We start from the raw sequence: 16,405 nt of genomic DNA, 5'->3' as shown, positions 1-16,405 counted from the left end.
CTCTTCTGGGTGCCTGGGATGGACTGAACATAGACCGTCATGATAAAACTCTGGCCCTCCATCTACTAGCTGCAGAATGAATGCTAAGAGCTAAAGGCTGGAAACATCTGAAGGTAACTGGCAAAGAGGCCTGGTGTGTTTTATATCAACATTTGAAAAGTTGACATGCAAAATGCAGTTTGGTGGGATGCAAATAAAACGGACAATTTCTTAAATGTTTGGCAACATATATAAATGATGCAATTAAAATTTAGACTGCTCCGGCTAGGCATCCATCTATCTGAAATGCAAAATACATTTTGGGTGATACTGATTATTTTTGATGGAGCACTAGATGCTGTTTTTCTCGTATATATCTGCATAGGAATAAGAAAAAAATAAATGTGTTGATTTATAACATTTCACTGCTCACTTCCTGTTTGGTGAATTTCAGATAATAGCCTCCCCCCACTTTTTTTTTTAAAAAAAAATATTTTTAAAAACTTTTTTTTGTCTGCTTCCTTTTTCTCACACTTTTTTTATTTACTACTTTTAGGTATATCTGTATTTATGAATCTCTCTCTCTCTCTCCCTCAATTATCGCAATATAGATACGCATCTTTGTTTGCACTGAAAATTGAATAAAGCTAAATTAATCCAGGAATGCAAAGGAGGAAGTCACGAAGGAAAACAGAGGGGAAAGTGGGCATGAGGCACACTCTGAACAAAATCCACAAATGAAAGGACACCAAAGAAATTGGCTGGTGGAAGCTTCTGCTCTATCTTCTGTCTTTATTTTGTGGTAACATTATCCTTTACAAGTTTGCTTCGGATGGTTCAGTGTGAAAAGCAACACATACATGCTCCAGCCCTGTTCTACAAATCCAGTTTCCTTAGCAACCAGAGCACAGTTCAGGAGCCAGGGCATGCTCAGGTCCACCTGCACCTTCCGGGACTCTTTGTAGCATAGTAAGGATGCTGTCTTGCTGCCTACTGTTAACAAGCTAAGGGAGAAAATGAGAAATATATGTACTTGCACTGGAGGGACTGAATGTGTTCTCGTGCTAAGCTTTTTTGGGGGGGAAGTGAACGTGGTCTTTCAGGGCATGCTGTACACTTCCTAGTGGTCCCATGAGTAGGGTGGGTGGTTGAGCACCAGCATACAGTGGTACCTCAGGTTACAGACACTTCAGGTTACAGATGCTTCAGGTTACAGACTCCACTAACCCAGAAATAGTACCTCGGGTTAAGAACTTTGCCTCAGGATGAGAACAGAAATCGTGCTCCGGCGGCACGGCAGCAGCGGGAGGCCCCATTAGCTAAAGTGGTGCTTCAGGTTAAGAACAGTTTCAGGTTAAGAACGGACCTTCAGAACAAATTAAGTTCATAACCCGAGGTACCACTGTACTCTCCAAGTTTCCTTATTTTCCAGGGACGGTCCCAGAATTACAGAAGCTAGGGCTGCCTCACATCCTGAATTCCCCTGACATAGCCAGGATCCGTCCGTCAAAAATGGCATCTGGGCAACCCTGCAGAAGCTGCCCCAGTAAATTGTAAATGGGGCTTTGCACTGTCTGCTTAGAAGGAAGCCCCGCTGTATTCAATGGAGCTTACTTCCGTGTAACTGGGTCAAGACTGGGCAGCCTTAAAGGTAAAGGGTAAAGGGACCCCTAGGTCCAGTCCACTAGGTCCAGTCATGACCGACTCTGGGGTTGTGGCTCTCATCTCGCTGTATTGGCCAAGGGAGCCGGCGTACAGCTTCCGGGTCATGTGGCCAGCATGACTAAGCCGCTTCTGGCGAACCGGAGCAGCAGACGGAAACACCATTTACCTTCCCACCAGAGCGGTACTTATTTATCTACTTGCACTTTGCCGTGCTTTCGAACTGCTAGGTTGGCAGGAGCAGGGACCGAGCAACGGGAGCTCACCCCATCGTGGGGATTTGAACCACCGACCTTCTGATCAGCAAATCCTAGGCTCTGTGGTTTAACCACAATGGAGCTTACTTCCGTGTAACAGGGTCAAGACTGGGCAGCCTTACACTGCAATTAAGTCCCACTGAGTTCAATAGGGTTTGCTCTCTGGTATGTTCCTGGTCATTCTCTGTTTCCATCATCATCATCACCATCATCATCATCACCATCATCATATACTGCCTGTTTCCCTGACAAGGACTCAAGGCAACTTCCCACTAAACTTTCATTTCATTCCATGCATCTGTAGAAGGCAAGCTTACATTTTAGTCTAAAGGCAGAAAGCTAGCAATGCCCTTTCATGTTTTGTTCCATTATTCACTCCCAACTCTCTCTCCACCCCCAGCATTTGAATAAAGAGGGGCCACCTCTCATTTGCTACAAGAAAAAGAAAATTGCAAGTAAAGCGTTGCTGAACGCATTTCTCTCACTAAGACTGATCCTGCAGCCATCAAGCTTATATTAGCTCTGGCAGACAGTTCCTTCTTGGGTTTGGGGTTTTTGTTTGTTTGTTTCTTTCTTTCCTTATTAGAACAGGAGAGCGTGGCTAGCATCCAAAAAGGGTCGAGGCATTAGAAGAATCAGTTGTGCTTAGGAGTATAAGGATTTAGTGGCTGTTTTACATATAAATCATTGTTCTGCATTTAGATGTATGCAATTCACTGGGCTAGGGAGAAGACAAGCTGGGCGGAACTCAGATCATATTTATTTGTTCGTTTGTCCCAGCCATAAACAGCTTCCTTCTAGAATGCCCAAGACTGGTTGATGTGATGTGTGTGTGAGACGGCTGGCTTTTAGAGTAGGTCATCTTAGGCTACTGCATAAGATGGTGTTTTTAAGAGGGTTGTTATTTTTGGTGCACCAACCTCAGACAGAAGGAGCATTCTGTCAGGAGTCCTGAGGTGTCTGTCGCCAGTCTCAAGAGCAGAATTCCTGTCTGGGGCAGATGAGGAGGGGAAACAGGATGCTGAAATGGAGCAATTGAGACATGGGGACAGAAGCTGGATGAGGCGAGTACCTCCCAGTTCAAGGATTTAACTGCCTCAACTGGTGTCAAGGTGGGTGCTGGGAGCAGTAACTCAAAAGGTGTCAGTGAAGTTATGATATACAGTGGTACCTCAGGTTAAGTACTTAATTCATTCTGGAGGTCCGTTCTTAACCTGAAACTGTTCTTAACCTGAGGTACCACTTTAGCTAATGGGGCTTCATGCTGCCGCCGTGCGATTTCTGTTCTCATCCTGAAGCAAAGTTCTTAACCCGAGGTAATATTTCTGGGTTAGCAGAGTCTGCAACCTGAAACATCTGTAACCCAAGGTACCACTGTATAATGGGTTGGAGGGGAATGTTTAAAATAACCTTTGTTAAAAAGCCTGAAGCCTTCCTTTTTGGAATTCTAGCAGAAAAGACTATTTAAAAGTAGCAGAAAAGACTATTTATGTATGTGACCATGGCTGCATGGATGTTACTAGCCCAGAGATGGAGAGAGGATAAAGTTCCTACCAGAGAAGAATGGCAGATGAAGTTAATGGACTATGCTGAAATGGCTAAAATGACCAGAAGAATCAGAAATCAGGAAGACGAAACTTTTAACAAGGAATGGGGGAAATTTATAACTTCTCTTCAAGACAGTTAAAATCGTTAGTAGGATTGGAATATCACTTGTAGTTTAAGGTTGAATTCTGGACACAATGGAAGAGGTAAAGGGTTATCATAAAGGATGCGGGAGGAATTGATTAATAATAGGACTCACATAAGGGAGGATGGAAGTCCAGGAGATTCTTTGGAATCTTGTTTTTTATGATTTATGTTTGATATATCACTGTAAAATTTTAAGCTGAAAAACCAATTTATTTTTTTAAAGGTGTCAGTGAAGTTTATTCAAGTCAACAAAACAGCCCAGGCCTAGAGAGCCCAGTAGATCTTGCCCCAATGAGGCAGTTGTGAGGACTGAAGGTCCCAGCCTTCCCATCGCGCTCTTCAACCCCTGGGTCCTTCCCAAGCAATTTCAGATCCTGATGCCTTGTCTGTCTCTGCTCTGCCCTCTTCATACCTCTGTGGGTCCTAGGAGATCAGCGTGGAGTGGAGCTGGTCACAACAGGAGGGAGAGGCCCCCTGGCTTCTTCAACAGACTGCCTCATCTCTGCCTTCCTCCACACACAGCTCTTTCTTCACCCTCTGTTCTCTTCTCTTCCTTCAGCTGCTCCTCAAGCTTTATGAGCTGAGGAGACCATGGGAGGTGGGGCAGGGAGATGTGTGTGTGTGTGTGTGTGTGTGTGTGTGTGTGTGTGTGTTGTGAATTTCACCTGTTGATTGGAACCAGCCAACATTCTGACTGCAAGCTTCTATATATTGTTTTCCTTTCGAAGCTATCAAAAGCCAGTCACCATAAAGACAGATTTTAAGGTGTTGTGGCAAGCACTGCCACCTACTGCTTGTCAATCACACTGGTAAATATTAACACTAAAGCAAAGTCACACACACACACCCCTTTGCAAAAACCTGTTGGGGAATTCCAATGAAAATGGAAGTCGAAATTACCAGTGTTCACTTTCTAGTCCCACGTCTTGGACGGAAATCAATCCAGTGAATTCAATTGGTATTCACTGTTGTTGCTTTCCGTCTGCAAAAGAGACATAATCAATGGCATCTGTGCTCCCTTCCATTGAACAAATGGGGTGAAACGACAGTATTCACATAACTCGTTGCATAAATTATGCAAGCTACATAATTTTGCTTCGGAGGACAATGAGAATAACATCGTTTTTGGTGGAAGGTGAACTGCAATTGAACAGATACAATGCTGCATGTGACAAACGCAGGGAGGAAAAATAATCGATAGCTTCTTACATCCCTTTGTCCCATGTGAAGTTGACAGAAGGAAATACACGAATGCACATTCATAACCCATAATCACTGCACTTGTCCCAATGTTTCAAACTAGCACAGAACTCTTATCAAACAGACTCTATCTATATAGTGTAGGGGGAAAGCGAGAGGCCGCTTTTTGTTATTGAATGCTTACTGGGAAAGCTTGTACCTAGCAAGCTGATTCTGAAACTAGTCAAGAGTCATTAGCTCACCACTATGCATGCATCATGGATTGTTGTACTCAAACAAAACATAACAAAAGAATGAGTGCTCAGCAATTCCAATAGAAACCTCTTGCAAACTGCACCTCTGGGTGAGCCTTGAGTTCCATGAGGAGTTTGTATAAGTGCTTGTATAAGTCACCTTGCAATAGTAATCATCATTGCTACATTAATTCATAAAAAAAAATCCATTTCCTGGGAAATAGACCACCCTCCTGAAATTACTCGCCCCTCACCTTCATTCTTCCTTTCTAATTGAGTAAATCATCAGGAGAATTAATTCACAGCTTGGAGGAGATAGATCATTTCTCATCCAGGGCACACAGCTGACATGGTCTGTCAACACGATGGGATTGCCATGCATCAGTTTATGGTGCCCTCATGTCTTTGCAATCAATCTGAATGTCAGGTCCTAATTTAGAAAGTGTTTTACAGAGGCAAGGAATTAAATGATGTTCTTTGTCAGTAGTGATATTGTTGGTTAAATCCGGGTTGGGGAGTGGGGGACTCAAACGAAGGGAAGGAAGAACCATATTTTAGTTAAGGTAGAAATGAGGTATGATTTCTCAAGGTTCGGGGATAGAAGACTGTGGAAGTCTGCACAAGAGACAAAACAATTGGACCTAGGCTGCAATACTAGACCCATTTACCTGGAAGTAAGTCCTATTGAACTGAATGGGATGAGACTTCTGGGTAGAAATTTATTGAGATTCTGTGTTAATTTCCAACATCTTTGTAACAACGAGGGCTGTACACCAGATTCAGCTGAATTGGCACTATTCCTGAAGATCAAGGCTTTGTCTAAGTCAAATGGAGACAGCCCTGAATCACTGTGGGTTGGGTTTTCCTGCTTATTCCATACCCTCCAACATTCTGCTGATAAAAATTGTGACACATGTTTTTTGGCGCTGTGCTCTCATGTGAGCCAGCTGAATCGCACAAGTGTGTGGCTCCATTACAAACAACAGCACTGGCTGCAAGCAACAGCTCATCTTCCCTGAGCTCAGCATTGGTGGCTTTGGAAAGGGAAAACAGGACATTTGGGGATCAAATCAGAAGCTCGGATGGCTTCTGTAATTCCAGGATGTCCTGGGAAAACTGGAACACTTGAAGGGTATGTTATTCTACTGAGTGGGGCCCTGATAATTTTGCCCCAAATACATGACTTAATGGTACCATTGTTCACACATATTATTCAATGAATTTTACTGTATCCCTAGACAACTGGTGGCCCACTGTCCTAAAGTATATAAATGCCGAGTTAGTTTTATGAGGCTGATTTTTCCCACACTGATAACATTTGATTTTAAACTGTAAAGATTGGCTCCTTTGCAAGACATCATTCATGTTTCTGCGAATTCACGCCCCTCTCCTCAATGCCCTAGAAGTTGCACTGATGGTAAGTTTTATTCTGGTACCACATCGGCTTCCCAAGGGAAGGACTATTAAAATGAACCCACTCCAGTCTGTCATTATGACCCTTTTGTTTATTAAGAGAGAGAAATGAGAACTTCCTGGAAACGAAGGTTGCTCCAAGCTGGCACCTGTGTTTGTGGTAATTTAGAGACAGCAACAAAAATAACTGAGAACGGTCAAGAAGATGCAATGACGCAGGATGACGCAGGGCTACATTCTGAACCGTAGCTGTTTCACAAATGCATCCTATTTTCAAACTAGGGTAATGCTTCTCCCACACTTATGTACAGGAGGGGGGAGTTTGACACACCCCAACTTCTCCATGGAAGAGGAATCCATTGGCTTGTTCCAGGGGTGGAATTGAGGGTGAATATGGAAAGAGACCCCTTCATGGATCACTGCCTTGTTGTGGTGAAGGGGCTTGAATAACTCAGAGAAGCTATGAGCTATGCCGCGCAGGGCCACCCAACACGGACAGGTCATAGCCAAGAGTTTAGACTAAACGTGTGTTAGAATTCCTGCTCCATGACTGCAGTCATGGGATTGTTGTCTTTCACATGACAGTGTATGTTTTGACTCCACAGAGTGGGAAGTGATGGAGACAGGATGTTTGTGTTACTGTGTTCCAGGAAGTGGGACTATTGTCCTTTGTTCTTTTTCTCTTTGCTGTCTGATGCTAGAGAGAGAGAGAGAGCCATGTTGCCGTACTCTGTGTGTGTTTATATGTAAATAAAGTAGATTAGCCAAAATGCTGAGTTGCTGAGGTCTGTCATGCATGATGCACAAACTCTGCGGATCCCTAAGTGTGCCGATGTCTGTTGGCATTGGTCGCTGTGATGAAGAAAGCTTTTGAAGCTCCTGAACAATTGACCAAGAGGGAGAGAACATGCCAGTCGGGCATGTATCTCTACCAGGGTCCTACTCGAGTGTAGGCTGAGCGCCTGACAACGTGATCCACCTGGAAAAGGAACTGGCAAACCACTCCAGTATTTTGCCAAGAAAACTCCATGGACATAAAAAAGGAGAAGCTTTGAGAAGAAAGTGAGAGTTTCCAAGGCATGCTGTGGTTCATGGGGTCATGGAGAGTTGAAATCGACTAAGACGACTAAACAACAACAACAGAAAGAGAGATCCACTCCCTGACTGATTGTCAAAGCCAGCTCTGCCATTAGGCAGACTGAGGCAGTTGCCTCAGGCTGCCGAAGCCCCCATGGTGGCAGCCCCATAGATGCCACGCGCCTGCCACGCCACCTCTGCCACAGGCACAGAAGCAGTCCCGGTATCAGCATCCTTGTCAACCGAAATCACCTCAGGAACAGTGCAAGATCTCACCTGAAGTTTGTGCCAATGCCAGCATCACTTCTCTGATAGCAACAGAGTTGGGAGGGCAGGTGGAGAAGTGGCGCCGGTGGCAGCAGGTATAGTGGCACAGGTGGCACAGGTAGCAGGGCAAGACAGCACTTCCCGTTTCACCACCCTGCTGTTTTTAAGTAAGAAGGCGGGCAGGTGGGGCCTGGTTGAGGTTGGTCAGATAGTGTGCCACTCATGCTAACTGACCAATCTCTGTTGCCAAATCCATTTAGCCATCAGCATATTCTGAAATTCTAAAGACACAGAAAGAAACACAACCTCCTACATAGTCCCGCCTGCCCGTCCGCTCGCTCTGCCGCCATTCAGTGATCTATGTTCCCTTTTGTATATTTTGATCTCTGGAAGTAGAATATTTTCAAGGGCGGGGGAGAGAATTGTGCTTAGATGGCCAAAATAAATCTCATTGTGTTTACAACAGAGGATTGACCAAGAAGTGTTTATTAAATCTACAAAGGGTTTGATGTATATCAAGCTGTTACATAAAGTCAATACTTTGGAGAGAACCAGACAATAAATACCCTACGCGGAGCCATATTTCTATCACAGAAAAGGCAATCATATAAAGATTAGAGCACCCATTTCAATATGGAATGGTGGTCAGCCGTTAGAAGAGGCTGGTTCTTATATTTCCCCCTGAGTGATGGTGAGAGTCATGAGATAAGAGAAAGCAACATTTTGTTCTTGCCTAGTAACACCACCAAATTGAAAGCAGGTTATAGAGATTAACACCAGCACTGACTTCTTAAAAACGAACAGCAATGGTATGGGTTATAGCCAACAACTAACATGGTGTACATGATTTTAGCCTTTTCAATATATTATTATATATTATATTGCACATTGTTACAATATATTGAAAACATGTGAAACTAGCTTGTTTGTTCCTCATCTACCTTGCAAGAATCGGATCCCTGTTTGCAGCCTGCTACAAAAGCACACTTGTTCTCTTAGAAGTGATTTTCCATGCTGGACGCAGGGGAGAAATTTGGCTCTTTTCACATCTCTCCATCCCCCAGTGTACCAGAGGAAGGGCAAATGGCTGTTGCTGGACATCTGCACTGTTCTCTCGTAAAAGGTCCCCAGTTCTTCTTCCTCCCATCGCCCCATCTGCTTTGACTGTCTCTTCAGTCTTCCTCTCATTGGTCTCCCCACCCCCCATGAACTCAGGCCATGGGGTGCCTATGATTTGAGGGCTACCATAAATGTGGTTTGATTTGGTCAAATCTGTTTAAAAGCAGGGCTGTGCTGCTGTTGTTTCTGAAGACACAATGAAAGCAGTTCACAGTCAGTCCTGACACAATTCTTTTCACAGGTACTTAAAGTTATCAGTGCTCTCAGAAACCTCGTTCCACTTGAATGAAATTCTTTGCCTGTGGTTATTTACGCCCAAGCTCACACACTGAGCTTTCATTGTGACACATTGTGTGTGGTTTTCATTGTTAACCTCTCTATATTTGATGGAAGGAAAGAAAGAGAAAGGAGGAAAGAAGGAACAGCTTTCCCATTCACTCATCCTCTGCTGTGTTTGGAGAGCAGCTTTGCTCACCCCGGCAATCTTTTTGTCCCCAATGTTCTCCAGCGTGGCTTTTAAAAACAATAACCCACTTTGTGTAGCAAAGCTGCCAATTACTCTTGGAGATTTGCTTAGCAGATACTGCAATCACCACATGCGTACCTGAAATCCGGCCTGCTGAGTTGCCATTTTTACAGTTACCTGCTTATTGATATCAATCAGCCTTCGCTGTGCAAAATATTAACACAGGAAGCGGAGGGAATACAAAGGCTGACCTGCCGTGTGAGGCAAAGGAGAAGAAGCTTGCGAGAATGGTGAGGGACACAGTTGAGGATTTGCCATAAACACAGCCTATGTAATCACAGGTTTATAGAGGAAATGGATAGAGAGTTCCTGTTTCTCCATCTCTCATAATGCTGGGACTCAAGGTCACCCAGCAACTACCGAGGGAAGTAATAGTACCACTCTATTCTGCGTTGGTTGGGCTCCCATCTGGAGTCCTGGGTCCAGTTCTGGGCACCATAGATTAAGAAGGGTATTGACAAGATGGAATGTGTGCAAAAAAGGGGCGACCAATATGATCAAGGGTCTGGAAACCAAGCTCTGTGAGGAAAAGTTTAGGGAGTTGGGCATGTTTAGCCTGGAAAAGAGAAGGCTGAGAGGAGATATGATGGCCATCTTTGAATATCTGAAGGGCTGTCGTATGGAAGATGGAGCAAGCTCATTTTCTCTTTGCTCCAGAGGGTAGGACAGGAACCAACGGATTCAAATTACATGAGGTAATATTCCAACTAAGCATTATGGAGAACTTTCTGACAGCGCTGTTTGACAGTAGAAAGGATGACCTGGGAAGGTGGTGGACTCTCCTTCGTTGGAGGTTTTTAAACAAAGGTTGGGTTCTTTAACTGTGATTCCTGCATTGCAGATGGCTGGACTGTCAGGAGTGCATGCAGGAGCCAGACGCTGTGACCAGCAGGGCTTTGCAGGACTGGGGCCTTCCTAAGTTTGTTCTGGAGAGGCAAGGCGAGACCGCACAGGTGAGGCCGCTTGGTAACTCGCTGCCCCTGGTGGCAAAAGCTGGGAAGGGATATAAGGTCAGCATTTCCCTTCGGCTCTTTGCCACAGCAACACATTTCCTGCCTTGCTGCATTTGGCTTCTTGCTTCCTGACCCTCAGACCCCTGGCTTCTGGACTCTCATTCCTGCTCCCACCCCGCCATCTTGCCCCCAATCCCAACATCCTCAGCCGGTCCGTAGACCGGACCGTGACATGGACTAGATGACCATTGGGATCCCTTCAAACTCTACAATTTTATGATTCTATAACAGCCAGTAGTGTAGTGGAGGTGGCTCCATTAGGGAAAATGAGCCACTGCCCCACTAAGCTCCTTCTCCCATCAGTCACCTATCTGACTTCTTACTTACATCCTGCCCCGGGGTTGGTACTGGCTGTTGGCTTCCTCCTCCTTAGTCTCAGTGTTGCTCCTGTAGAATTGATTTGCTCTGCCTGTCATTGGCTCCACCCACTGCTGGATTACTGCAATACATTATATGTGGGGCTGCCTTTGAAGACTGTTCAGAAACCTCAGCTGGCACAAAATTCAATGGCCAGATTGCTCAGATTGAGCATATTACACCGATCCTGTTCCGACTGCACTGGCTGCCAATTAGTCGCCGGGCCCAATTCAAAATGCTGGTTTTGAACTATAAAGCCTTACATGGCTCAGGACCTCACTACCTTAAGGACTGATCCGGGTCATTGCAGGATTTAACTGGGATGGAGTGAGGCATCCCCATATCATACTGAGAATACCCACAGCAATCTGGGGCTGTCAAAATATTGGTGGTCTGGCAGCAAGGAAATGCACTCCTCTCCAACTGCATTTTTAATTGAAAATTGAAGTCCTAATTAAAAATAGGGCAAGGCCCACCGAATCCGTTTGAGACAGGCTGGACTGACATTGCTCCAAAGCACCAGACTGGGGCACAAATCGGATCAGGGAGGGGAGACAGATGCATAAAGGTAAAGGTAAAGGACCCCTGGACAGTTAAGTCCAATCAAAGATGACTATGGAGTTGCAGCGCTCATCTCACTTTCAGGCCGAGGGAGCCAGCTTTTGTCCACAGACAGCTTTCCAGGTCATGTGGCCAGCATGACTAAACCGCTTCTGGCACAACGGAACACCGTGACGTAAACCAGAGCGCATGGAAATGCTGTTTACCTTCCCGCAACAACAGTACCTATTTACTTGCACTGGTGTGCTTTCGAACTTCTAGGTTGGCAGAAGCTGGGACAGAGCAACAGGAGCTCACCCCATTGTGCGGATTCAAACCACCAACCTTCTGATTGGCAAGCCCAAGAGGCTCAGAGGTTTAGACCACAGCACCACCCGCGTCCCTTGATGCATAGTCCTGGTAAGTACATCCATCTTGGTTAGTGTGTTTGGTTAGCCCAAAGAGGAAATACAGTGGTACCTCGGGTTAAGAACTTAATTCATTCTGGAGGTCCGTTCTTAACCTGAAACTGTTCTTAACCTGAGGTACCACTTTAGCTAATGGGGCCTCCAGCTGCCACCGCGCTGCCACTGCACGATTTCTGTTCTCATCCTGAAGCAAAGTTATTAACCCAAGGTACTATTTCTGGGTTAGCAGAGTCTGCAACCTGAAGCGTCTGTAACCTAAGGTACCAGTGTAATTAATTAGTGTGTTGATTTTACTCCTATTCCTCTGTTCTTTGAGCATGCAGCATCTTCTGCGGGTCATCAGTGGAGTTGATGGGAACATCAGAAAATGTGGTGCATGTCTAAATCAGAATCTTACATGTCTGTCTATCTGTCTATCATCTATCTATCTATCTATCTATCTATCTATCTATCTATCATCTATCTATCTATCATCTATCTATCTATCTATCTATCATCTATCTATCTATCATCTATCTATATATCTATCTATATATCATCTATCTATCTATTGTCTGTCTATCTCATCTTTTCTGCAACCCACCTGGCAGCTGAGAAGTCCCTTGGGTTTGTCAAAATCTGCACACAAAACAAGAGCTATAAGACGATGAACAGAGAAGAGGGAGAAGCATAAAGATTTTGCTGAGTGATTATTCTAATGGAACACTGAATCAGGAATAGCACACTCAGTAAGGGAACACTGTATTTTATTTGTCTCCTGGGCGATGCTCTTGCAATACAAACTTTAATTAGATCAATAAGATCTCTGGGGAAATTTTAAAAGGGGGCAATCTTTATTTTGTGATGAGATTTCTGCAAGGTGAAACTTTTTCTTTTTCATGAAATGTGTATGGTCATGAGAGTGGAGGGGGGAATCATCCCTGCATTAAGGTACAGGCAGCTCTCTTCTGAATTGACCTCACTAGAACTTTGTAAGGCTGGTTAAATCAAGTTGGGTTCTATCCAGATTGCTACTCAGAGGAGCCCCATTGACATTAACGAACCTGAGTCAATCCTGTCCATTACCTTCAATAGGTATACTCTGAGTAGGATTAGCATTGCCTATAACCCTATGTTACTAGTGTGCACCTGCTTGTGTACTATGTGTTCACTCATAAGTCTATCCTGCCCTGTTTCCAGATAAATCCAATCAGAAAATAATGAATGAAATGCATATTTTAATGAATTTTCTCCTAAGATACTCTTTTAGACATGCATTTTAAAAAAAAACAACACCAGTGTTTGAAGCTAAGAACTTTGTCACAACGCCTGTATGCTCTTGTTATTCTAGGGTGTGCAGATCATATTCAAATATGCACATATTTAATTTCTCAAGAATTGCTACTGGTATACCACCTTACAACATTTGGGGCTTTTAAGTTTGGAGAGAAGTTGGGTATGGGGAGCATGGCAAAGGTATATAAAATGTTGCATTGTATGGAAAAAGTGGATAGGGAGGGTTTTTTTCCTCTCCTTCTGTCATATTACTAGAACTTGTGGACATGCAGTAAAACTGGACGTTAGAAAGTTTGGGATAGTCCTTCTTCATAGAGTTGAACTATGGAATTTGCTTCTCGGCCTTTTGGCTAAGATCAAGTGTAGTATCTGTTTTTATCAGTTTAATATCTGATATGTCCTCTATCCCATAGAAGGAAGAAGCCACCACCAAAGAAGATAAAGAAGACTGGTAAAATAAATTAGTGAACTAAGCAAGACAGATTAGACAACTTGAAACCCAAAAGGACATTGGTTTTTTTCTTTTCTTTTCTTTTAAACAAGGGAAATGTTTAAAACATAACCTTGCAAGCTTTGTGTACAGGTATTTACATTAGTTGAACGTTCAAAAGTCACTTGTAATAAGATGAATAAGGTTTAGAAATTGGATTGTTAAGAATAAGATTTTAAGGACGCGCATGAACAAGAGTAAAATAATGGAACCAGACGGGTGTGTGTTCCATCGTCACCTGAATGAGCATGGCAGGGGGAAAGAATTGGGCTTAAAGTCAACTCTCACACCTTCAAGGGTAGAATCACCCAATCAACAAGTAGCTTGCTAGACTTTGGGGATATTTCCTTACATGGTTTACATTCCCCCCCTCCCAATGTGGTTGATAAGTTATTGTTTAATAAATTAGCCCTAGATTAAGGTTACCAGATGTCCCCATTTCCCAGGGACAGTCCCCGGATTTACAAATCAGTCCCCATACAAAATCCATTGAAGTTGAAAAGTGTCCCCGGATTCATTGAAAAAAATCTGGTAACTTTACCCTATACTTGGTGTCTTGCCTCATTATTTTGGTCTCCTAACACAAAGCTTCTCCCTCCCATTTTAAGCACATATTTTATTTCATTTTTTTCAAGTCCAAAAACACTGTTTATAACTACCAGGAGGTGGTATGCAATCTACATTATCAAAATGCAAGTGTTTCGACAGAAATACTGATTATTTATTGTCCATTGACTTTGGAAATTGACCCACTCATCAGCCAAAGAGATATTTCCACCAGGAACTGTGCGTTACAGGAAAGTGGGTGTCGTGCACTCAGTTATTAGCATGCTAAAATAAAGCAAGACCAGACTTCATGAAGGTTGCCTTCCTCTCTTTGACCTCTGCGTATGTGTATGGGCTTAGGCAATTTTCCCATTAATGCCGCCTGCCAAATTGGCTGGTGCCAATCTGCAAGCATATGTGGACTCAATTTCTTCCCATGCCAAGCAATGGGAAGTTGAACTGGTGACAGAAGGAAGATTAATAGTTCTTTATACAGCAGTGTTTTTGCATCCCCTTCAAACAGAGACTGTAAGGGGAATAGTAAGCCAGTGTGGTATAGTGGTTAGAGCAGGGTTTCCCAAACTTGGGTCTCCAGCTGTTTCTGGACTACAACTCCCATCATCCCTAGCTAGCAGAACCAGTTGTCAAGGATGATGGGAATTGTAGTTTGGCTTCTTAGGGCTCCTGCAGATCATAAAATCATAGAATCGAAGAGTTGGAAGGGACCATTATGGTCATCTAGTCCACCCCCTTTTGCCCAACATGGGGCTTGAACCCATGGCCCTGAGATTAAGAGCCTCATGCTCTAACCAACTGAGCTACCCCAGCTTCCCTGTTTACCCAGCATTCTTCCTGATTTGCTTGCACAAAGCTGATACAGAGGTTGGACTATGTCTAGTTTATATTGAGCTTTCATTCTGATTTGTTTGTGGGGTGACTATATGTCAGTGAACATTCTTCCTGATTTGCTTTTGGGGTATTTTTACTTCTTGCCATTCATCATCCATCCATCCCATACTTTTCAATGGACTTATCTGCCACTTCACAAAATGATTTTGAAACTTGCAGACTTAACATACAGAATAAGAGAACAAGAAGAACATACGTTTAGAGAAGGCTGGAAAATGTTTATTGAATATATGGGGGGGGTGGAATTGTGTACATTTGAAAACGTTGGCAGCATTGAGATAAATTCAACAGTGAAAATACATTTTGATGGATGTAATAATGGAACACTGAATGGTTTAGTTGCAGGAATTTATGGTATGCAAAATGAACCATGGAAAGAGAAGAAGGGAAGTCGTTGATATTTTAAGGTTATTTAAATGAATATTTAAAAATACAAAACAGAAAAACTTTATAAAAAATTTAAAAAACAAACAAACAAAATGATTTGGCTTCTTCTTCTTTTAGTTAATCTCTTGCAGTATGGCAACTTTGATCAACTTTAATTGTGCAAACCTAAAATTTGCAATCAAATCCCTCCTGCAAACAGTGGCAGTCTGGAGGTCCTCTCCTTGCTTCTTCAGCACATATGACTTCTGAACTGATCCTGCACAGACTCACAAGGCTTAATCGCTCTGGCGGGGGTGACTCATTCTCAGTTGCTTTAAATAGCAGCCCTGCCCTTTCCACAGAAATATGCCAATAGCAAGTTATCTACCTAACTCAGGTTGGGAGCCAGGGAGGAAACACTTTTTCTTTTAAATCCATTTAGCAACATGAGGAGAAATAGGCTTATGGTATTTTTAGCAACACGAGAAGTATGTATAAAATTGTTCAGAGCTTGTGTGTCATTTCAGGACAGGGTTTTAGGGCAGGAGATTCTGAAATGTGTGTCAGGGATTGCTGACCACTGCCCCGTGTGGTGTGATGTATAACTGCAGCCTTTCAGGGAAGAACTTATGGACCTGGCCTGACTCTGCCTGCTGAGGCTGACCATTAGCTCCTCCTGAGCATCAAAAAGGACTATCTGTTGCAGCTGAGCAACAACACCTACCTGAGTTCTAATGTGTCTGGTCTAGTTTCTCAGTCCTGCCTTGTTCTTTGGCTCTGCTCCCTAGTTTGCCTTCTGATCCCAATTGCTCTATGGTCCTGGCCAGTTCTGTGACCTGCTTCATGGTGTCCTGCTCTCGCTGGGCTCCTGTGTGAACAGGGGACTTCCCGACAGCAACATCAGTGTGGGCAGCAACCAAAGCAGTATCCAGGGGCAGGTCCAAGGTCAGAGACCAAGCGAGCAAAGATCACAACCAGGGTCAGGTGATGTTGCAGGACTGTGCCAGCCAGTAATCACAAAGTTCAAAGTCGGTGTTAACTCTTTATTAGCAAAAA

The 16,405-nt window shown here is 43.7% G+C and overlaps 3 long non-coding RNA genes across 3 annotated transcripts in view; 2 read left to right on the top strand and 1 right to left on the bottom strand.

Moving 5' to 3' along the window:
* The window catches only part of LOC310750226, a 44,606-nt gene extending 43,880 nt beyond the window's left edge, over positions 1 to 726 (top strand). Inside the window, exon 3 of the long non-coding RNA XR_014541992.1 lies at positions 627 to 726. This is a non-coding gene — a long non-coding RNA (uncharacterized lncRNA). The remainder of the gene's footprint in view (positions 1 to 626) is intronic.
* LOC310750233 overlaps positions 1 to 15,609 on the bottom strand; it is a 54,561-nt gene extending 38,952 nt beyond the window's left edge. Inside the window, exon 1 of the long non-coding RNA XR_014542001.1 lies at positions 15,536 to 15,609. This is a non-coding gene — a long non-coding RNA (uncharacterized lncRNA). The remainder of the gene's footprint in view (positions 1 to 15,535) is intronic.
* LOC310749883 lies at positions 12,313 to 13,569 on the top strand. The gene is made up of 2 exons (XR_014541855.1): positions 12,313 to 12,491; positions 13,452 to 13,569. It is a non-coding gene; the product is annotated as an uncharacterized lncRNA (long non-coding RNA).
* Positions 15,610 to 16,405: the final 796 nt, after the last annotated feature.

Source organism: Podarcis filfolensis (assembly GCF_964270895.1).
Source record: "Podarcis filfolensis genome assembly, chromosome: 15".
Taxonomy (NCBI): domain Eukaryota; kingdom Metazoa; phylum Chordata; class Lepidosauria; order Squamata; family Lacertidae; genus Podarcis; species Podarcis filfolensis.
Note: the sequence above shows the minus strand (reverse complement) of the source record. Positions and strands in the feature narration are given on the sequence as shown.